We start from the raw sequence: 23,633 nt of genomic DNA on the forward strand, positions 1-23,633 counted from the left end.
ATGATGGAGGGGTCTGCTGGGAGTTGTAGTGATGGAGGGTCTGCTGGGAGTTGTAGTGATGATGGAGGGGTCTGCTGGGAGTTGTAGTGATGATGGAGGGGTCTGCTGGGAGTTGTAGTGATGATGGAGGGGTCTGCTGGGAGTTGTAGTGATGATGGAGGGGTCTGCTGGGAGTTGTAGTGATGATGGAGGGGTCTGCTGGGAGTTGTAGTGATGATGGAGGGGTCTGCTGGGAGTTGTAGTGATGATGGAGGGGTCTGCTGGGAGTTGTAGTGCTCAGGTTCCCGTGCGGTATATCCTCTATTCCAGTTTCCCGCATATTACGTTATGACACTGGGGAGGTCAGGTGATACAGACATCACGATCATGTGACCTCAAAGCCTCTCAATTTCATCCGGTAATAAGCGATCACGTGACTACAGCACATCCCTGCCGTACCGCGAGACACTTCCTCCGGAACTTACGTCATTTCCTCAGAAGAAACTTCCTGAGGACGGCGGCGGCGGCGAATGGAGAAAAGATTAATGAGACGGCGGAGACGGTAACGGGGGCGACTGTGATAATATATATATATATATATATATATATATAGGGGGGGAGACTAATATGTATACTATATATATAGGGGGGGAGAGACTAATATAATATATACTATATATATATAGGGGGAGAGACTAATATCTTATATACTATATATATAGGGGGAGAGACTAATATCATATATACTATATATATATATAGGGGGAGAGACTAATATCATATATACTATATATATAGGGGGAGAGACTAATATAATATATACTATATATATATATATATAGGGGGGAGAGACTAATATCATATATACTATATATATAGGGGGAGAGACTAATATAATATATACTATATATATATATAGGGGGGAGAGACTAATATCATATATACTATATATATAGGGGGAGAGACTAATATAATATATACTATATATATATATATATAGGGGGGAGAGACTAATATCATATATACTATATATATAGGGGGAGAGACTAATATAATATATACTATATATATAGGGGGAGAGACTAATATCATATATACTATATATATATAGGGGGAGAGACTAATATCATATATACTATATATATATAGGGGGAGAGACTAATATCATATATACTATATATATATATAGGGGGAGAGACTAATATAATATATACTATATATATATAGGGGGAGAGACTAATATCATATATACTATATATATAGGGGGGGAGAGACTAATATCATATATACTATATATATAGGGGGGAGAGACTAATATCATATATACTATATATATATATATATATATATATATATATATAGGGGAAGAGACTAATATCTTATATACTATATATATATATATAGGGGGAGAGACTAATATCATATATACTATATATATATATATATATATATATATATATATATATATAGGGGGGGAGAGACTAATATCATATATACTATATATATAGGGGAAGAGACTAATATCTTATATACTATATATATATATATATATATAGGGGGAGAGACTAATATCATATATACTATATATATATATATATAGGGGGAGAGACTAATATCATATATACTATATATATATAGGGGGAAGAGACTAATATAATATATACTATATATATATAGGGGGAAGAGACTAATATCTTATATACTATATATATATATATATATATATATATATATAGGGGGAGAGACTAATATCTTATATACTATATATATATATATATATATAGGGGGAGAGACTAATATCTTATATACTATATATATATATATATATATATATAGGGGGAGAGACTAATATCTTATATACTATATATATATATATATAGGGGGAGAGACTAATATCTTATATACTATATATATATATATATATATATATATATAGGGGAAGAGACTAATATCTTATATACTATATATATATATATATATATATATAGGGGAAGAGACTAATATCTTATATACTACATATATATATATATATATATATATATAGGGGGGGAGAGACTAATATCATATATACTATATATATATATATATATATATATAGGGGGGAGAGACTAATATCATATATACTATATATATATATAGGGGGGAGAGACTAATATCATATATACTATATATATATATAGGGGGGAGAGACTAATATCATATATACTATATATATAGGGGGGAGAGACTAATATCATATATACTATATATATATATATATATATATATATATAGGGGGAGAGACTAATATCATATATACTATATATATATAGGGGGAGAGACTAATATCATATATACTATATATATATAGGGGGAAGAGACTAATATCATATATACTATATATATATAGGGGGAAGAGACTAATATCATATATACTATATATATATAGGGGGAGAGACTAATATCATATATACTATATATATAGGGGGAAGAGACTAATATAATATATACTATATATATTATTGTTATACGCCGATACACCCCCAGGAAAGGCAGGGGGAGAGAGTCCGTCACTGCCCGCTTCTCTCCCCCTGCCTTTCCTGGGGTCTAGAGCCCTGCTGCCGGCCCTTCTCTCCCCCTGGCTATCGGTGCCGGCGCCCCACTGCCGGCGCCGACAGCCAGGGGGAGAGAAGGGACAGCGGCACCCATTGCCGGCGCCGCTGCCCCGTTACCTCCCCCCCCCATCCCCGGTGGCATAATTACCGGGGTCGGGTCCGCGCTGTTCCAGGCCTCCGGCGTGCGTCCCCGGCGTCATTGCTATGCGCTGCACGGCGCGGCGCATGACGTCAATGCGCCGTGCCGTGCATAGCAACGACGAAGGGGACGCGCGCCGGAGGCCTGCATCAGCGTGGACCCGCCCCCCGGTAATTATGCCACCGGGGATGGGGGGAGGCAACGGGGCAGCGGCGCCGGCAATGGGTGCCGCTGTCCCTTCTCTCCCCCTGGCTGTCGGCGCCGCTTCTCACCCCTGGCTATCGGCGCTGGCAATTGGGCGCCGGCACCGATAGTCAGGGGGACAGAACGGGCAGCGGCGCCGATAGGCAGGGGGTGAGAAGGGCCGGCAGCAGGGCTCTAGACCCCAGGAAAGGCAGGGGGAGAGAAGCGGGCAGTGACGGCCTCTCTCCCCCTGCCTTTCCTGGGGGTGTATCGGGGTATACACGCGCACACACGCACCCTCAATTTACCATGGATATTTGGGTAAAAAACTTTTTTTACCCAAATATCCTTGGTAAAATGAGGGTGCGTGTTATAGGCCGGTGCACACTTATCGGGTGTATATATTATATTTAGACCCTTATTGGGTGTATATATTATATTTAGACCCTTATCGGGTGTATATATTATATTTAGACACTTATCGGGTGTATATATTATATTTAGACCCTTATCGGGTGTATATATTATATTTAGACACTTATCGGGTGTATATATTATATTTAGACACTTATCGGGTGTATATATTATATTTAGACACTTATCGGGTGTATATATTATATTTAGACACTTATCGGGTGTATATATTATATTTAGACACTTATCGGGTGTATATATTATATTTAGACACTTATCGGGTGTATATATTATATTTAGACACTTATCGGGTGTATATATTATATTTAGACACTTATCGGGGTGTATATATTATATTTAGACCCTTATCGGGTGTATATATTATATTTAGACACTTATCGGGTGTATATATTATATTTAGACACTTATCGGGTGTATATATTATATTTAGACCCTTATCGGGTGTATATATTATATTTAGACCCTTATCGGGTGTATATATTATATTTAGACACTTATCGGGTGTATATATTATATTTAGACACTTATCGGGTGTATATATTATATTTAGACCCTTATCGGGTGTATATATTATATTTAGACACTTATCGGGTGTATATATTATATTTAGACCCTTATCGGGTGTATATATTATATTTAGACACTTATCGGGTGTATATATTATATTTAGACACTTATCGGGTGTATATATTATATTTAGACCCTTATCGGGTGTATATATTATATTTAGACACTTATCGGGTGTATATATTATATTTAGACCCTTATCGGGTGTATATATTATATTTAGACACTTATCGGGTGTATATATTATATTTAGACACTTATCGGGTGTATATATTATATTTAGACACTTATCGGGTGTATATATTATATTTAGACACTTATCGGGTGTATATATTATATTTAGACCCTTATCGGGTGTATATATTATATTTAGACACTTATCGGGTGTATATATTATATTTAGACACTTATCGGGTGTATATATTATATTTAGACACTTATCGGGTGTATATATTGCTGTAGATCGCACCTTAGCCGCCTTCTTTTAGCCTTCAACATAAAATACTTGGAGAGACCTGTATCCGGTTTCTGTCTTCTATTGTATAATGTCAGGCAGGGTTCAGACTGCGCATATGTCGTGCGTTGTTTGCTGTGCACTGACTGGTTGAAAAGTGGCCATGTGCAAAGTGTCTCTAGTTGGTATATTCCTCCATGTAGTTGGGGCAATCAGATGTATCCATTGGTGTAATGATGACTAGTGCATTTGGGTGAGTATATTCTATACAATGTCCACAGTCACTTATTGCACTAAAATATTGCACAGTCCACAGTCTATTATTGCACTGTTAGTTATTGCACATGCCACTTAGCTTTTTTTCTTTCAGGAGATAAGGTGCGTCTTTTTTCGTCCTTGGAGCTTCCAGGTATGCATTATGTGCCGATCCTACGCGTTTCCTCTATGCGATTCTTCAGGGACCTTTTTGCGGCTTTCAAACTCTTGTCTTGCATCCTTTTGTGTAAGCGGCTCCTTTCATCTGTGCGGCTGTGATGCCGGCCGGCCCAAATGCACTAGTCATCATTACACCAATGGATACATCTGATTGCCCCAACTACATGGAGGAATATACCAACTAGAGACACTTTGCACATGGCCACTTTTCAACCAGTCAGTGCACAGCAAACAACGCACGACATATGCGCAGTCTGAACCCTGCCTGACATTATACAATAGAAGACAGAAGCCGGATACATGTCTCTCCAAGTATTTTATGTTGAAGGCTAAAAGAAGGCGGCTAAGGTGCGATCTACAGCAATATATACACCCGATAAGTGTCTAAATATAATATATACACCCGATAAGTGTCTAAATATAATATATACACCCGATAAGTGTCTAAATATAATATATACACCCGATAAGTGTCTAAATATAATATATACACCCGATAAGTGTCTAAATATAATATATACACCCGATAAGTGTCTAAATATAATATATACACCCGATAAGTGTCTAAATATAATATATACACCCGATAAGTGTCTAAATATAATATATACACCCGATAAGGGTCTAAATATAATATATACACCCGATAAGTGTCTAAATATAATATATACACCCGATAAGTGTCTAAATATAATATATACACCCGATAAGTGTCTAAATATAATATATACACCCGATAAGTGTCTAAATATAATATATACACCCGATAAGGGTCTAAATATAATATATACACCCGATAAGGGTCTAAATATAATATATACACCCGATAAGGGTCTAAATATAATATATACACCCGATAAGGGTCTAAATATAATATATACACCCGATAAGGGTCTAAATATAATATATACACCCGATAAGGGTCTAAATATAATATATACACCCGATAAGTGTCTAAATATAATATATACACCCGATAAGGGTCTAAATATAATATATACACCCGATAAGGGTCTAAATATAATATATACACCCGATAAGGGTCTAAATATAATATATACACCCGATAAGTGTCTAAATATAATATATACACCCGATAAGTGTCTAAATATAATATATACACCCGATAAGTGTCTAAATATAATATATACACCCGATAAGTGTCTAAATATAATATATACACCCGATAAGTGTCTAAATATAATATATACACCCGATAAGTGTCTAAATATAATATATACACCCGATAAGGGTCTAAATATAATATTTACACCCGATAAGGGTCTAAATATAATATATACACCCGATAAGTGTCTAAATATAATATATACACCCGATAAGGGTCTAAATATAATATATACACCCGATAAGGGTCTAAATATAATATATACACCCGATAAGGGTCTAAATATAATATATACACCCGATAAGTGTCTAAATATAATATATACACCCGATAAGGGTCTAAATATAATATATACACCCGATAAGGGTCTAAATATAATATATACACCCGATAAGTGTCTAAATATAATATATACACCCGATAAGGGTCTAAATATAATATATACACCCGATAAGGGTCTAAATAATTTTAAACAATAAAAGTAAGTTTAACCCCTTAACGACGCAGGACGTATATTTACGTCCTGCGCCGGCTCCGGCGATATGAAGCAGGATCGCGCCGCGATCCCGCATCATATCGCGTGGGTTCCGGCGCTAATCAACGGCCGGGACCCGTGGCTAATACCACACATCGCTGATCGCGGCGATGTGCGGTATTAACCCTTTAGAAGCGGCGGTCAAAGCTGACCGCCGCTTCTAAAGTGAAACTGAAAGTATCCCGGCTGCTCAGTCGGGCTGTTCAGGACCGCCGCGGTGAAATCGCGGCGTCCCGAACAGCTGATCGGACACCAGGAGGGCTCTTACCTGCCTCCTCGGTGTCCGATCGACGAATGACTGCTCCGTGCCTGAAATCCAGGCAGGAGCAGTCAAGCGCCGATAATGCTGATCACAGGCGTGTTAATACACGCCTGTGATCTGTGTAAAAGATCAGTGTGTGCAGTGTTATAGGTTCCTATGGGATAACAATGATCAGTATAAGAGATCAGTGTGTGCAGTGTTATAGTCTCCTATGGGATAATAATGATCAGCATAGGAGATCAGTGTGTGCAGTGTTATAGTCTCCTATGGGATAATAATGATCAGTGTGTGCAGTGTTATAGTCTCCTATGGGATAATAATGATCAGTATAAGAGATCAGTGTGTGCAGTGTTATAGTCTCCTATGGGATAATAATGATCAGTATAAGAGATCAGTGTGTGCAGTATTATAGTCTCCTATGGGATAATAATGATCAGTATAAGAGATCAGTGTGTGCAGTGTTATAGGTCCCTATGGGATAATAATGATCAGTATAAGAGATCAGTGTGTGCAGTGTTATAGGTCCCTATGGGATAATAATGATCAGCATAGGAGATCAGTGTGTGCAGTGTTATAGGTCCCTATGGGATAATAATGATCAGTATAAGAGATCAGTGTGTGCAGTGTTATAGTCTCCTATGGGATAATAATGATCAGTATAAGAGATCAGTGTGTGCAGTGTTATAGTCTCCTATGGGATAATAATGATCAGTATAAGAGATCAGTGTGTGCAGTATTATAGTCTCCTATGGGATAATAATGATCAGTATAAGAGATCAGTGTGTGCAGTGTTATAGGTCCCTATGGGATAATAATGATCAGTATAAGAGATCAGTGTGTGCAGTGTTATAGGTCCCTATGGGATAATAATGATCAGCATAGGAGATCAGTGTGTGCAGTGTTATAGGTCCCTATGGGATAATAATGATCAGTATAAGAGATCAGTGTGTGCAGTGTTATAGTCTCCTATGGGATAATAATGATCAGTATAAGAGATCAGTGTGTGCAGTGTTATAGGTCCCTATGGGATAATAATGATCAGTATAAGAGATCAGTGTGTGCAGTGTTATAGGTCCCTATGGGATAATAATGATCAGTATAAGAGATCAGTGTGTGCAGTGTTATAGTCTCCTATGGGATAACAATGATCAGTATAAGAGATCAGTGTGTGCAGTGTTATAGGTCCCTATGGGATAATAATGATCAGCATAGGAGATCAGTGTGTGCAGTGTTATAGGTCCCTATGGGATAATAATGATCAGTATAAGAGATCAGTGTGTGCAGTGTTATAGTCTCCTATGGGATAATAATGATCAGCATAGGAGATCAGTGTGTGCAGTGTTATAGTCTCCTATGGGATAATAATGATCAGTATAAGAGATCAGTGTGTGCAGTGTTATAGTCTCCTATGGGATAATAATGATCAGTATAAGAGATCAGTGTGTGCAGTGTTATAGTCTCCTATGGGATAATAATGATCAGTATAAGAGATCAGTGTGTGCAGTATTATAGTCTCCTATGGGATAATAATGATCAGTATAAGAGATCAGTGTGTGCAGTGTTATAGGTCCCTATGGGATAATAATGATCAGTATAAGAGATCAGTGTGTGCAGTGTTATAGGTCCCTATGGGATAATAATGATCAGCATAGGAGATCAGTGTGTGCAGTGTTATAGGTCCCTATGGGATAATAATGATCAGTATAAGAGATCAGTGTGTGCAGTGTTATAGTCTCCTATGGGATAATAATGATCAGTATAAGAGATCAGTGTGTGCAGTGTTATAGTCTCCTATGGGATAATAATGATCAGTATAAGAGATCAGTGTGTGCAGTATTATAGTCTCCTATGGGATAATAATGATCAGTATAAGAGATCAGTGTGTGCAGTGTTATAGGTCCCTATGGGATAATAATGATCAGTATAAGAGATCAGTGTGTGCAGTGTTATAGGTCCCTATGGGATAATAATGATCAGTATAAGAGATCAGTGTGTGCAGTGTTATAGGTCCCTATGGGATAATAATGATCAGCATAGGAGATCAGTGTGTGCAGTGTTATAGGTCCCTATGGGATAATAATGATCAGTATAAGAGATCAGTGTGTGCAGTGTTATAGGTCCCTATGGGATAACAATGATCAGTATAAGAGATCAGTGTGTGCAGTGTTATAGTCTCCTATGGGATAATAATGATCAGTATAAGAGATCAGTGTGTGCAGTGTTATAGGTCCCTATGGGATAACAATGATCAGTGTGTGCAGTGTTATAGGTCCCTATATATAACACTGCAAAAAAAAAAGTAAAAAAAAAAGTGTTAATAAAGGTCATTTAACCCCTTCCCTAATAAAAGTTTGAATCACCCCCCTTTTCCCATAAAAAAAATAAAACAGTGTAAAAAAAAATAAAAATAAACATATGTGGTATCGCCGCGTGCGTAAATGTCCGAACTATAAAAATATATCATTAATTAAGCCGTACGGTCAATGGCGTACGCGCAAAAAAATTCCAAAGTCCAAAAAAGCGTATTTTGGTAACTTTTTATAACATTAAAAAATTAATAAAAAGTGATCAAAAAGTCAGATCAAAACAAAAATCACACCAATAAAAACTTCAGATCACGGCGCAAAAAATGAGCCTCATACCGCCCCGTACGTGGAAAAATAAAAAAGTTATAGGGGTCAGAAGATGACATTTTTAAACGTATAAATTTTCCTGCATGTAGTTATGATTTTTTCCAGAAGTGCGACAATATCCAACCTATATAAGTAGGGTATCATTTTAACCGTATGGACCTACAGAATAAAGAGAAGGTGTAATTTTTACCGAAATATGTACTGAGTAGAAACGGAAGCCCCCAAAAGTTACAAAATGGCGTTTTTTTCTTCGATTTTGTCGCACAATGATTTTTTTTTTCCGTTTCGCCGTGCATTTTTGGGTAAAATGACTAATGTCACTGGAAAGTAGAATTGGCGACGCAAAAAATAAGCCATAATATGGATTTTTAGGTGGAAAATTGAAAGGGTTATGATTTTTAAAAGGTAAGGAGCAAAAAACGAAAGTGCAAAAACGGAAAAACCCTGAGTCCTTAAGGGGTTAAAAGATTCCCTGTTCATCAGTCTACATTTAAAATTCGGAGACCTCCAAATTATAAGAACGGTTATACCGATCAGTGATAATATATATATATATATATATACACATACATGTACACACACACACACATATATACTATATATACAGGGGGAAGAGACTAATATCATATAAACCATATATATATCAGGAATAGACTAATGTTATATATAGGGGGAAGGACTAATATCATATATACTATATATATGTGTGTGTGTATAAGGAGGAGACTGTAATATCATATATAATATATATATATATATATATATATATATATATATATATATATATATATATATATATATATGAAGAGACTAATATTATATATACTATATATAGGGGGAAGAGACTAATATTATATATACTATATTTGTGATCGGTGGCTCAAATGCGTAGCGTACCTACCTAACAGCCTAACCACGTGATATGCTAACTAACAGGCAGTCTGAGTTGTGCCATATACTGCCGCGTGTAGGTACAATACAGGAATATAGGTCACTACTGTGGTAGATGTAAACAATACATTGGCTAATCCCTCAACACTGATGTTAAAATTGAGACATTCGCCAGTATATCCTTATATGAAGGACACACCAGAGCCCGCACACCAACGCCAGTATATCCTTATATGAAGGACACACCAGAGCCCGCACACCAACGCCAGTATATCCTTATATGAAGGACACACCAGAGCCCGCACACCAACGCCAGTATATCCTTATATGAAGGACACACCAGAGCCCGCACACCAACGCCAGTATATCCTTATATGAAGGACACACCAGAGCCCGCACACCAACGCCAGTATATCCTTATATGAAGGACACACCAGAGCCCGCACACCAACGCCAGTATATCCTTATATGAAGGACACACCAGAGCCCGCACACCAACGCCAGTATATCCTTATATGAAGGACACACCAGAGCCCGCACACCAACGCCAGTATATCCTTATATGAAGGACACACCAGAGCCCGCACACCAACGCCAGTATATCCTTATATGAAGGACACACCAGAGCCCGCACACCAACCCCAGTATATCCTTATATGAAGGACACACCAGAGCCCGCACACCAACGCCAGTATATCCTTATATGAAGGACACACCAGAGCCCGCACACTAACGCCAGTATATCCTTATATGAAGGACACACCAGAGCCCGCACACCAACGCCAGTATATCCTTATATGAAGGACACACCAGAGCCCGCACACCAACGCCAGTATATCCTTATATGAAGGACACACCAGAGCCCGCACACCAACGCCAGTATATCCTTATATGAAGGACGCACCAGAGCCCGCACACCAACGCCAGTATATCCTTATATGAAGGACACACCAGAGCCCGCACACCAACGCCAGTATATCCTTATATGAAGGACACACCAGAGCCCGCACACCAACGCCATTATATCCTTATATGAAGGACACACCAGAGCCCGCACACCAACGCCAGTATATCCTTATATGAAGGACACACCAGAGCCCGCACACCAACGCCAGCATATCCTTATATGAAGGACACACCAGAGCCCGCACACCAACGCCAGCATATCCTTATATGAAGGACACACCAGAGCCCGCACACCAACGCCAGTATATCCTTATATGAAGGACACACCAGAGCCCGCACACCAACGCCAGTATATCCTTATATGAAGGACACACCAGAGCCCACACACCAACGCCAGTATATCCTTATATGAAGGACACACCAGAGCCCGCACACCAACGCCAGTATATCCTTATATGAAGGACACACCAGAGCCCGCACACCAACGCCAGTATATCCTTATATGAAGGACGCACCAGAGCCCGCACACCAACGCCAGTATATCCTTATATGAAGAACACACCAGAGCCCGCACACCAACGCCAGTATATCCTTATATGAAGGACACACCAGAGCCCGCACACCAACGCCAGTATATCCTTATATGAAGGACACACCAGAGCCCACACACCAACGCCAGTATATCCTTATATGAAGGACACACCAGAGCCCGCACACCAACGCCAGTATATCCTTATATGAAGGACACACCAGAGCCCGCACACCAACGCCAGTATATCCTTATATGAAGGACACACCAGAGCCCGCACACCAACGCCAGTATATCCTTATATGAAGGACACACCAGAGCCCGCACACCAACGCCATTATATCCTTATATGAAGGACACACCAGAGCCCGCACACCAACGCCAGTATATCCTTATATGAAGGACACACCAGAGCCCGCACACCAACGCCAAGGTTTCTCAAATTGGTGCGAGACCTAACGCTAATCCTACCTGCGCTTGATAAGCAAAATAGATACCCTCCAGCGTGACTGAGCACATGCAATGGGAGGGGGAGGCTGCAGGCCCCACCTGAGTTGGCTAATATGGGTGCCTGGCCTCACAGGTGCTACCTTAATGCTGCCTGGTAGATATTATTCTAATTGTTATATCCGCACTGTCTATCTGGTGTAGGATTCTATTGTGGCACTTGTAGTCCGCTGCAGGCATCCTCCATTGTATGCATTTTTATGCTGGGGATCGCCCCTAGCAACGGACTACAAGGGCAGGATCTGCTCCCCCAGTATAAATGCACAACCGCATTTGGGGTAGACACCTCCAGCCATTTGAGACCACGTTTTTTGTTGTTTGTTTAAATTTTATATTTGGAGGTTTGTAAACTCCAAAATTAATGCGCCTTGAATATCTACCAGGCAGCATTAAGGTAGCACCTGTGAGGCCGGCACCCATAATAGCCAACTCAGGTGGGGCCTGCAGCCTCCCCCTCCCATTGTATATGTGCGTAGTAACACTGGAGGGTATCTGGGAGGAAGTTGTGAGTCAACCGAATGCTGCCGTAATTGCCCACTGGCCCCTGTTCTGTTTATCAAGCACAGGTAGGATTAGCGTTAGGTCTCGCACCAATTTGAGAAACCTTGGCGTTGGTGTGCGGGCTCTGCTGTGTCCTTCATATAAGGATATACTGGCGTTAGTGTGCGGGCTCTGGTGTGTCCTTCATATAAGGATATACTGGCGTTGGTGTGCGGGCTCTGGTGTGTCCTTCATATAAGGATATACTGGCGTTGGTGTGCGGGCTCTGCTGTGTCCTTCATATAAGGATATACTGGCGTTGGTGTGCGGGCTCTGGTGTGTCCTTCATATAAGGATATACTGGCGTTGGTGTGCGGGCTCTGGTGTGTCCTTCATATAAGGATATACTGGCGTTTGTGTGCGGGCTCTGGTGTGTCCTTCATATAAGGATATACTGGCGTTGGTGTGTGGGCTCTGGTGTGTCCTTCATATAAGGATATACTGGCGTTGGTGTGCGGGCTCTGGTGTGTCCTTCATATAAGGATATACTGGCGTTGGTGTGCGGGCTCTGGTGTGTCCTTCATATAAGGATATACTGGCGTTGGTGTGCGGGCTCTGGTGTGTCCTTCATATAAGGATATACTGGCGTTGGTGTGCGGGCTCTGGTGTGTCCTTCATATAAGGATATACTGGCGTTGGTGTGCGGGCTCTGGTGTGTCCTTCATATAAGGATATACTGGCGTTGGTGTGCGGGCTCTGGTGTGTCCTTCATATAAGGATATACTGGCGTTGGTGTGCGGGCTCTGGTGTGTCCTTCATATAAGGATATACTGGCGTTGGTGTGCGGGCTCTGGTGTGTCCTTCATATAAGGATATACTGGCGTTGGTGTGCGGGCTCTGGTGTGTCCTTCATATAAGGATATACTGGCGTTGGTGTGCGGGCTCTGGTGCGTCCTTCATATAAGGATATACTGGCGTTGGTGTGCGGGCTCTGGTGTGTCCTTCATATAAGGATATACTGGCGTTGGTGTGCGGGCTCTGGTGTGTCCTTCATATAAGGATATACTGGCGTTGGTGTGCGGGCTCTGGTGTGTCCTTCATATAAGGATATACTGGCGTTGGTGTGCGGGCTCTGGTGTGTCCTTCATATAAGGATATACTGGCGTTGGTGTGCGGGCTCTGGTGTGTCCTTCATATAAGGATATACTGGCGTTGGTGTGCGGCCTCTGGTGTGTCCTTCATATAAGGATATACTGGCGTTGGTGTGCGGGCTCTGGTGTGTCCTTCATATAAGGATATACTGGCGTTGGTGTGCGAGCTCTGGTGTGTCCTTCATATAAGGATATACTGGCGTTGGTGTGCGGGCTCTGGTGTGTCCTACATATAAGGATATACTGGCGTTGGTGTGCGGGCTCTGGTGTGTCCTTCATATAAGGATATACTGGCGTTGGTGTGCGGGCTCTGGTGTGTCCTTCATATAAGGATATACTGGCGTTGGTGTGCGGCCTCTGGTGTGTCCTTCATATAAGGATATACTGGCGTTGGTGTGCGGGCTCTGGTGTGTCCTTCATATAAGGATATACTGGCGTTGGTGTGCGGGCTCTGGTGTGTCCTTCATATAAGGATACACTGGCGTTGGTGTGCGGGCTCTGGTGTGTTCTTCATATAAGGATATACTGGCGTTGGTGTGCGGGCTCTGGTGTGTCCTTCATATAAGGATATACTGGCGTTGGTGTGCGGGCTCTGGTGTGTCCTTCATATAAGGATATACTGGCGTTGGTGTGCGGGCTCTGGTGTGTCCTTCATATAAGGATATACTGGCGTTGGTGTGCGGGCTCTGGTGTGTCCTTCATATAAGGATATACTGGCGTTGGTGTGCGGGCTCTGGTGTGTCCTTCATATAAGGATATACTGGCGTTGGTGTGCGGGCTCTGGTGTGTCCTTCATATAAGGATATACTGGCGTTGGTGTGCGGGCTCTGGTGTGTCCTTCATATAAGGATATACTGGCGTTGGTGTGCGGGCTCTGGTGTGTCCTTCATATAAGGATATACTGGCGTTGGTGTGCGGGCTCTGGTGTGTCCTTCATATAAGGATATACTGGCGTTGGTGTGCGGGCTCTGGTGTGTCCTTCATATAAGGATATACTGGCGTTGGTGTGCGGGCTCTGGTGTGTCCTTCATATAAGGATATACTGGCGTTGGTGTGCGGGCTCTGGTGTGTCCTTCATATAAGGATATACTGGCGTTGGTGTGCGGGCTCTGGTGTGTCCTTCATATAAGGATATACTGGCGTTGGTGTGCGGGCTCTGGTGTGTCCTTCATATAAGGATATACTGGCGTTGGTGTGCGGGCTCTGGTGTGTCCTTCATATAAGGATATACTGGCGTTGGTGTGCGGGCTCTGGTGTGTCCTTCATATAAGGATATACTGGCGTTGGTGTGCGGGCTCTGGTGTGTCCTTCATATAAGGATATACTGGCGTTGGTGTGCGGGCTCTGGTGTGTCCTTCATATAAGGATATACTGGCGTTGGTGTGCGGGCTCTGGTGTGTCCTTCATATAAGGATATACTGGCGTTGGTGTGCGGGCTCTGGTGTGTCCTTCATATAAGGATATACTGGCGTTGGTGTGCGGGCTCTGGTGTGTCCTTCATATAAGGATATACTGGCGTTGGTGTGCGGGCTCTGGTGTGTCCTTCATATAAGGATATACTGGCGTTGGTGTGCGGGCTCTGGTGTGTCCTTCATATAAGGATACACTGGCGAATGTCTCAATTTTAACATCAGTGTTGAGGGATTAGCCAATGTATTGTTTACATCTACCACAGTAGTGACCTATATCCCTGTATTATTCTAATTGTTACATATCCACAACGTTTATCTGGTGTAGGATTCTATTGTGGCACTTGTAGTCCGCTGCAGGCATCCTCCATTGTATGCATTTTTATGCTGGGGATCGCCCTTAGCAACGGACTACAAGGGCAGGATCTGCTCCCCCAGTATAAATGCACAACCGCATTTGGGGTAGACACCTCCAGCCATTTGAGACCACGTTTTTTGTTGTTCGCATGTAGGTACACCTGAATAAAATAGTGGGCATACCTTAGATAGAAAAAGACTCCTAAGAGATTGAATGAATTTTTAAAAGAGGGGGGGGGGGGGGTTGGGTGGGACGTGAAGAACCCGCGGCGTACTGTGCTAGGGGCACCGCGGGTTCTTATAGTGATAGACCCCGCCCCCTCTCACAAATACAGGCTAACTGCATTAGCCTTCACACTTGTGATCGGTGGCTCAAATGCATAGCGTACCTACCTAACAGCCTAACCACTGATATACTAACTAACAGGCAGTCTGAGTTGTGCCATATACTGCCGCGTGTAGGTACACCTGAATAAAATAGAGGGCAAAACTTCAATATTTGAAATAAGACAACATTACAGAACCAGAAACTGGAAAGCCTGGGACCTTCCAGACTTTGGATAGGGGATGGACGCATGTATGAGCTAGATTTCCGCGACTCAAATTACGAATCACACGGGCTGGCATCCCCTGACGTGACGCTGATGAGGTGGCACCGATGCGAAGGGGGTGTCCAGATATCACAGCCGAGTCACCCCCCACAGCCTATCACTAAAATGCGTACTTTTTTAACTAATTGCGGCGTGGTGAGAGCAAAATCTCAGAATAATAACGGCTGTGACCTACTGGCTCCTTGGCGTGTGAACAACAGGTCACGTAGCAGACAAACCGGGCACCACCTATGAAATGTGGAAAAGCAGCAGATGGTAACGACTTGCCCGGGTAAAGATGTTTTGGTAGCGCTCAACTCAAGCTAATAGTGGTCGGAATTCCATTTCAGTTGGCTCAGTCTCAAACAAGTATCATTTTACGTTTTACTAGTGAACTCACCAGGTCTGAGGAAGCCATAGTAACCCAGAAACAAAGCTGCTTTCCAACACAGACTATCTTTGTAGCTGAACGGGGGTCCTGTCTAGAACATCTACTAACTGTCTGAATGAGTCGGCCGACAAAGGCTGACGGGAAGAAGGCTTAGATCCTTAGCGCACCTTTTCAGAGCCGCTTTAACCGTATCGAATGAAACAAGGAGGCCAAGTCGGAATGTGCCAATGAGATGTGGAGCTGAACCACCGCTATAACTTAATCGTGCTAGATGAAGAGAAGAGTGGCAAAACCCAATAAAACAAAGTAGGAAAGTAAAGTGTGTGTGTGGAGGCTCCTCCGAGTACTTGCTACAAACCAAACCCTGACCGTATGCATAATCCCAAGTGCATATGTACATAAAACATAACTACCTAGTTGTCAACCTAAAACCGTGTTAGGTTGTAACTGTAACTGACCCTTGGACGTGACAGGTGATGACATCACTCATGCGGCAAGCCTGATCCTGACACTCAACCAATGTATAACCAAAATAATGATCAACCTGAAGCTAAGACAGCCAAAACTTCAACTAAAACCAAGCTATATGCCTGTATGCATGACCCCGATGCTAAATGAACTTGTGAAAACATATTAGGTCATTGTCGTCAACCCAAGGCCGTGTCGAGTAGTAACCGACCTGTAGACGTGACCGGTCTGAAAACTCAATTAACTATAAAACTAAAAGTATCACCGCCAAGCCGCGACAGGTCGTAACCATGATTGACGTATATACGTGGCATCCAAAAATAAAGCTATACACCTGTAACCTAACCCAACTGCTAACTAAACACAACGTATGTGATGACATTGTCGCCAACCTGAAGCCGTGACAGGTTGTATCTGGATCGACCTGTAGACGTGACTGGTCAATCCGAAATTGAAAACCTCAACCAAAGTAACGTATGTGCCGAATGCATGTGAACATGTACAGAGTATGAATACCGTAAGCATATACCAAGCATAACTCCTTGGCACATATGCTGCACATGACACTGAACGTGAGCCCGGCATAACCAACCAGACCATGTGTTCATCAATAACACCCAGACCACATGTCCAAACCAGACACCTTGACCGTATACACCTACCAAACTATATGAGAGCCTGTGCCGCACAAACTATATGAACGTGAGCTGGAATGAACTACACAAGTGAGCGTATGCACCAAACTATCAAATATGTACATAATAACTACTAGCAGAAACACTGAACAACTTAAACCGATTACAAGAGCAAGTCCATGGAACAGACTAAGTGAGTGCACAAGACTTTATGAGCATGTGCACTTGGCAACTATATAAGCGTAAGCACAGAACAAACTATTTGCGCGTATGCACAGGTCTAACTGAGTGAACGTATGCCAGAACAAACTATCAGTGCGTCTGCATGGACTAACTAAGCGTATGCCGAAAACAACTATGCGCATATGCATAGAACTAAGTGAGCATGCCGAGAACGAACAGTGTGCGCGTATGCACAGAATGACTCTATGACCGTAAAGAACAAGCTATACGGGCATTTGCACAAACGAACTATGTGAACATGCGGGGAACAAACTATATGTCGGTATTTACAGAACACACTATGTGAGCGCCTAACAATTATGTGAGCGTATGCACCGATCAAATTGTATGCGCGTGTGCAAAGAACGAACTATATGGACGTATGTCTGAACCACTGCACGTATTCACCGAATGACCTGTATTCATAAACAAACTGCATGCACAGAACGAACTACGTAAGCGAACACCCAGAACAAATTATATGAGCGTATGCACAAAACTATATGGCGTCTAACAAACTGGGAAACTGTCCAAACCAACTGGATGAACATACGCACAGGACAAACTTATGAGAGTATGCACAGAAACCCTGAGCGTATAGACCGAATGAATTAAGTGCGTGTACACAAATGCCCAGAACAAACTATATACACGTAAGCCCGGCCCCACTATACACAGATATGTACAGAACAACTATATGTATAGAACTATGCCGTATAACAGCTATGAGCTACCAACAAACTTGATGAACCTATATTCAGGCCAACTATATGCGCGCATGCACAACCAAACTGCATGTGCGTATGGCCAACGACAACCGATAACAAACAATGCATGCATGTAGTAATTATATGACCACGTACCCACGCACAGAACAACACTACATGCGCTGTACGAGCATGTGTGTGGCACAAACGCTACAAGCGCAAGAGCCGCACAAGCACCGCAAGTGAATGTACAACACGCATGCCACGAGCACACGCACAGCATGGCTCTCATGAGCTTATGTACAATACAACCCTACGAGCCTGCACAGTATAATTCCTACGAGCCCGTGTGCAGCACAGATCCTACGAGCGCGTGTACAGTATAAATCCTACGAGCGCGTGTACAGTATAAATCCTACGAGCGCGTGTACAGAATAAATCCTACGAGCGCGTGTACAGAATAAATCCTACGAGCGCGTGTACAGAATAAATCCTACGAGCTCGTGTACTGCATAAATCCTACGAGCGAGTGCACAGTACGTATCTTACAAGCGTGTACTGTATAAACCCTATGAGCGTGTGTACAGTACGAACCCTATGAGCGTGTACACTGTACAGTATAAATCCTACGAGCGTGTGTACACTACAGTATAAATCCTACGAGCGTGTACAGTACAAAATCCTACGAGCGTGTGTACAGTATAAATCCTACGAGCGCGTGTACAGTATAAATCCTACGAGCGCGTGTACAGAATAAATCCTACGAGCGCGTGTACAGAATAAATCCTACGAGCTCGTGTACTGCATAAATCCTACGAGCGAGTGCACAGTACGTATCTTACAAGCGTGTACTGTATAAACCCTACGAGCGTGTGTACAGTACGAACCCTATGAGCGTGTACACTGTACAGTATAAATCCTACGAGCGTGTGTACACTACAGTATAAATCCTACGAGCGTGTACAGTACAAAATCCTACGAGCGTGTGTACAGTATAAATCCTACGAGCGTGTACAGTATAAATCCTACGAGCGTGTGTACAGTATAAATCCTACGAGCGTGTGTACAGTATAAATCCTACGAGCGTGTGTACAGTATAAATCCTACGAGCGTGTGTACATCATAAATCCTACAAGAGAGCGTACAGTATATATCCTACAAGGGCATGTACTGAACAAATCCTACGAGCGTGTACAGTACAAAACCCTACGAGCGTGTGTACAGTATAAATCCTGCAAGCACGTGTACATCATAAATCCTGCAAGGGAGCGTACAGTATATATCCTACAAGGGCATGTACTGAACAAATCTTACCAGCGTGTACAGTGCAAAACCCTACGAGCGTGTGTACAGTATAAATCCTGCAAGCATGTGTACAGTATAATTCCTGCGAGCTTTTGTACAGTACGAATCCTACAAACATGTACAGTAAGAATCTTACAAGCACGTGTGCAGAATAAATCCCACAAGCACGTGTGCAGTATGATCCTACAAGCCTGTGTACAGTATAAATCCTACAAGAGTGTACAAGCGTTTGTACATTATGAACCCCACGAGTGCATGCACAGAATATATCCTACAAGCGCGCGTGCAGTACAAATCCCACACGCACGTACTAGCGTGCACAGTTTAAATCCAAAAAACGCCTGCACAGTATAGATCCTATGAGTGTGTGCAAGTGTTTGTACGAGCGAGTGTGCAGCATAAATCCTACAAGTGTGTACAGTATAAATCCTACAAACGAGTGTACAATATAAAGGCTACCACAGTGTGTACAGCATAAATCCAACAAGCGTGTGTACAGCATAAATCCTACAAGCGTGTGTACAGCATAAATCCTACAAGCGTGTGTACAGCATGAATCCAACAAGCGTGTGTACAGTATAAATCCAACAAGCGTGTGTACAGTATAAATCCTACAAGCGTGTGTACAGTATAAATCCTACAAGTGTGTACAGTATAAATCCTACAAACGAGTGTACAATATAAAGGCTACCACAGTGTGTACAGCATAAATCCAACAAGCGTGTGTACAGCATAAATCCTACAAGCGTGTGTACAGTATAAATCCTACGAGCGTGTGTACAGTATAAATCCAACAAGCGTGTGTACAGTATAAATCCAACAAGCGTGTATACAGTATAAATCCAACAAGCGTGTGTACAGTATAAACCCTACCAGCGTGTGTACAGTATAAATGCAACAAGCGTGTGTACAGTATAAATGCAACAAGCGTGTGTACAGTATAAACCCAACAAGCGTGTGTACAGTATAAATCCAACAAGCGTGTGTACAGTATAAACCCAACAAGCGTGTGTACAGTATAAATCCAACAAGCGTGTGTACAGTATAAATCCAACAAGCGTGTGTACAGTATAAATCCAACAAGCGTGTGTACAGTATAAACCCAACAAGCGTGTGTACAGTATAAATCCTACAAGCGTGTGTACAGTATAAATCCAACAAGCGTGTGTACAGTATAAATCCAACAAGCGTGTGTACAGTATAAATCCAACAAGCGTGTGTACAGTATAAATCCAACAAGCGTGTGTACAGCATAAATCCTACAAGCGTGTGTACAGTATAAATCCTACAAGCGTGTGTACAGTATAAACCCTACCAGCGTGTGTACAGTATAAATCCTACAAGCGTGTGTACAGTATAAATCCTACAAGCGTGTGTACAGTATAAATCCTACAAGCGTGTGTACAGTATAAATCCTACAAGCGTGTGTACAGTATAAATCCTACAAGCGTGTGTACAGTATAAATCCTACAAGCGTGTACAGTATAAATCCTACAAGCGTGTGTACAGTATAAATCCTACAAGCGTGTGTACAGTATAAATCCTACAAGCGTGTGTACAGTGTGAATCCTACAAGCGTGTGTACAGTGTGAATCCTACAAGCGTGTGTTCAGTGTGAATCCTACAAGCGTGTGTTCAGTGTGAATCCTACAAGCGTGTGTTCAGTGTGAATCCTACAAGCGTGTGTTCAGTGTGAATCCTACAAGCGTGTGTACAGTGTGAATCCTACAAGCGTGTGTACAGTGTGAATCCTACAAGCGTGTGTACAGTGTGAATCCTACAAGCGTGTGTACAGTGTGAATCCTACAAGCGTGTGTAAGGCACAAATGCTACGAACAAGTGAACAGAAAAAATGCCATGAGTGTAATCAACGTGCGCGAGTGCACGAATCGTACAAATACCATGAGTGCATGTACAGAATTACCAGCATCCATGCGGCGCACGTACTACAGGTGCCTGAACTGCACCAATGCTACAAGTGCATGTGCAGTGACTAACACAAGACACACCCTCCCTATGATCAGGAGGGCCGTGTCGTAAACCCTGAATAAACTAAAGCGTGTACGTGTATATATGTGTGTGTGTGTATATATATATATATATATATATATATATATATATATTATACATAGAGCAAATTAAGGAGGCATGTGCAAGGAACAGCTATATGGTCGTATGCATAGAATAATTATAGGAACGAAGAAGAATTTTTTTTTTTTTTTTTTTGAGCCTGCACAGACCAACTATATGACCGTAGATCTATATGTATGATGAATAAATTATAAGAGCGTGAACACCAACAACTACATGACCGTATGCGTGGAAAATGAATCGTGTGCTCGGCACAACTATATAACTGTATGCGTGGAAAATGAATCGTGTGCGCGGCACAACTATATGACCGTATGCGTGGAAAATCGTGTGCTCAGCACAACTACATGACCGTATGCGTGGAAAATAAATCGTGTGCTCGGCACAACTATATGACCGTATGCGTGGAAAATGAATCGTGTGCTCGGCACAACTATATAACTGTATGCGTGGAAAATGAATCGTGTGCGCGGCACAACTATATGACCGTATGCGTGGAAAATCGTGTGCTCAGCACAACTACATGACCGTATGCGTGGAAAATGAATCGTGTGCTCGGCACAACTATATGACCGTATGCGTGGAAAATGAATCGTGTGCTCAGCACAACTATATGACCGTATGCGTGGAAAATGAATCGTGTGCTCGGCACAACTATATAACTGTATGCGTGGAAAATGAATCGTGTGCTCGGCACAACTATATGACCGTATGCGTAGAAAATGAATCGTGTGCTCGGCACAACTATATGACCGTATGCGTGGAAAATGAATCGTGTGCTTGGCACAACTATATGACCGTATGCGTGGAAAATGAATCGTGTGCTCGGCACAACTATATGACCGTATGCGTGGAAAATGAATCGTGTGCTCGGCACAACTATATAACTATGCGTGGAAAATGAATAGTGTGCTCGGCACAACTATATAACTGTATGCGTGGAAAATGAATCGTGTGCGCGGCACAACTATATGACCGTATGCGTGGAAAATGAATCGTGTGCTCAGCACAACTACATGACCGTATGCGTGGAAAATGAACCGTGTGCTCGGCACAACTACATGACCGTATGCGTGGAAAATGAATCGTGTGCTCAGCACAACTATATAACTGTATGCGTGGAAAATAAATCGTGTGCTCGGCACAACTATATGACCGTATGCGTGGAAAATGAATCGTGTGCTCGGCACAACTATATAACTGTATGCGTGGAAAATGAATCGTGTGCTCGGCACAACTACATGACCGTATGCGTGGAAAATGAATCGTGTGCTCGGCACAACTATATGACCGTATGCGTGGAAAATGAATCGTGTGCTCGGCACAACTATCTGACCGTATGCGTGGAAAATGAATCGTGTGCTCGGCACAACTATATAACTGTATGCGTGGAAAATGAATCGTGTGCTCGGCACAACTATATAACTGTATGCGTGGAAAATGAATCGTGTGCTCGGCACAACTATATGACCGTATGCGTGGAAAATGAATCGTGTGCGCGGCACAACTATATGACCGTATGCGTGGAACATCGTGTGCTCAGCACAACTATATAACTGTATGCGTGGAAAATGAATCGTGTGCTCAGCACAACTACATGACCGTATGCGTAGAAAATGAATCGTGTGCTCAGCACAACTACATGACCGTAT

The 23,633-nt window shown here is 42.1% G+C and overlaps 1 protein-coding gene across 1 annotated transcript in view; it reads left to right on the forward strand.

The window, feature by feature from the left end:
• Positions 1-438: 438 nt before the first annotated feature.
• Positions 439-23,633, forward strand: part of LOC130309141 (uncharacterized) — a gene marked incomplete at its 3' end in the record, with an annotated part of 40,724 nt that continues 17,529 nt past the window's right edge. Inside the window, exon 1 of the mRNA XM_056552290.1 lies at positions 439-541. The remainder of the gene's footprint in view (positions 542-23,633) is intronic.

Source organism: Hyla sarda, unplaced genomic scaffold (genome assembly GCF_029499605.1).
Source record: "Hyla sarda isolate aHylSar1 unplaced genomic scaffold, aHylSar1.hap1 scaffold_1510, whole genome shotgun sequence".
NCBI classification, from domain to species: Eukaryota; Metazoa; Chordata; class Amphibia; order Anura; family Hylidae; genus Hyla; species Hyla sarda.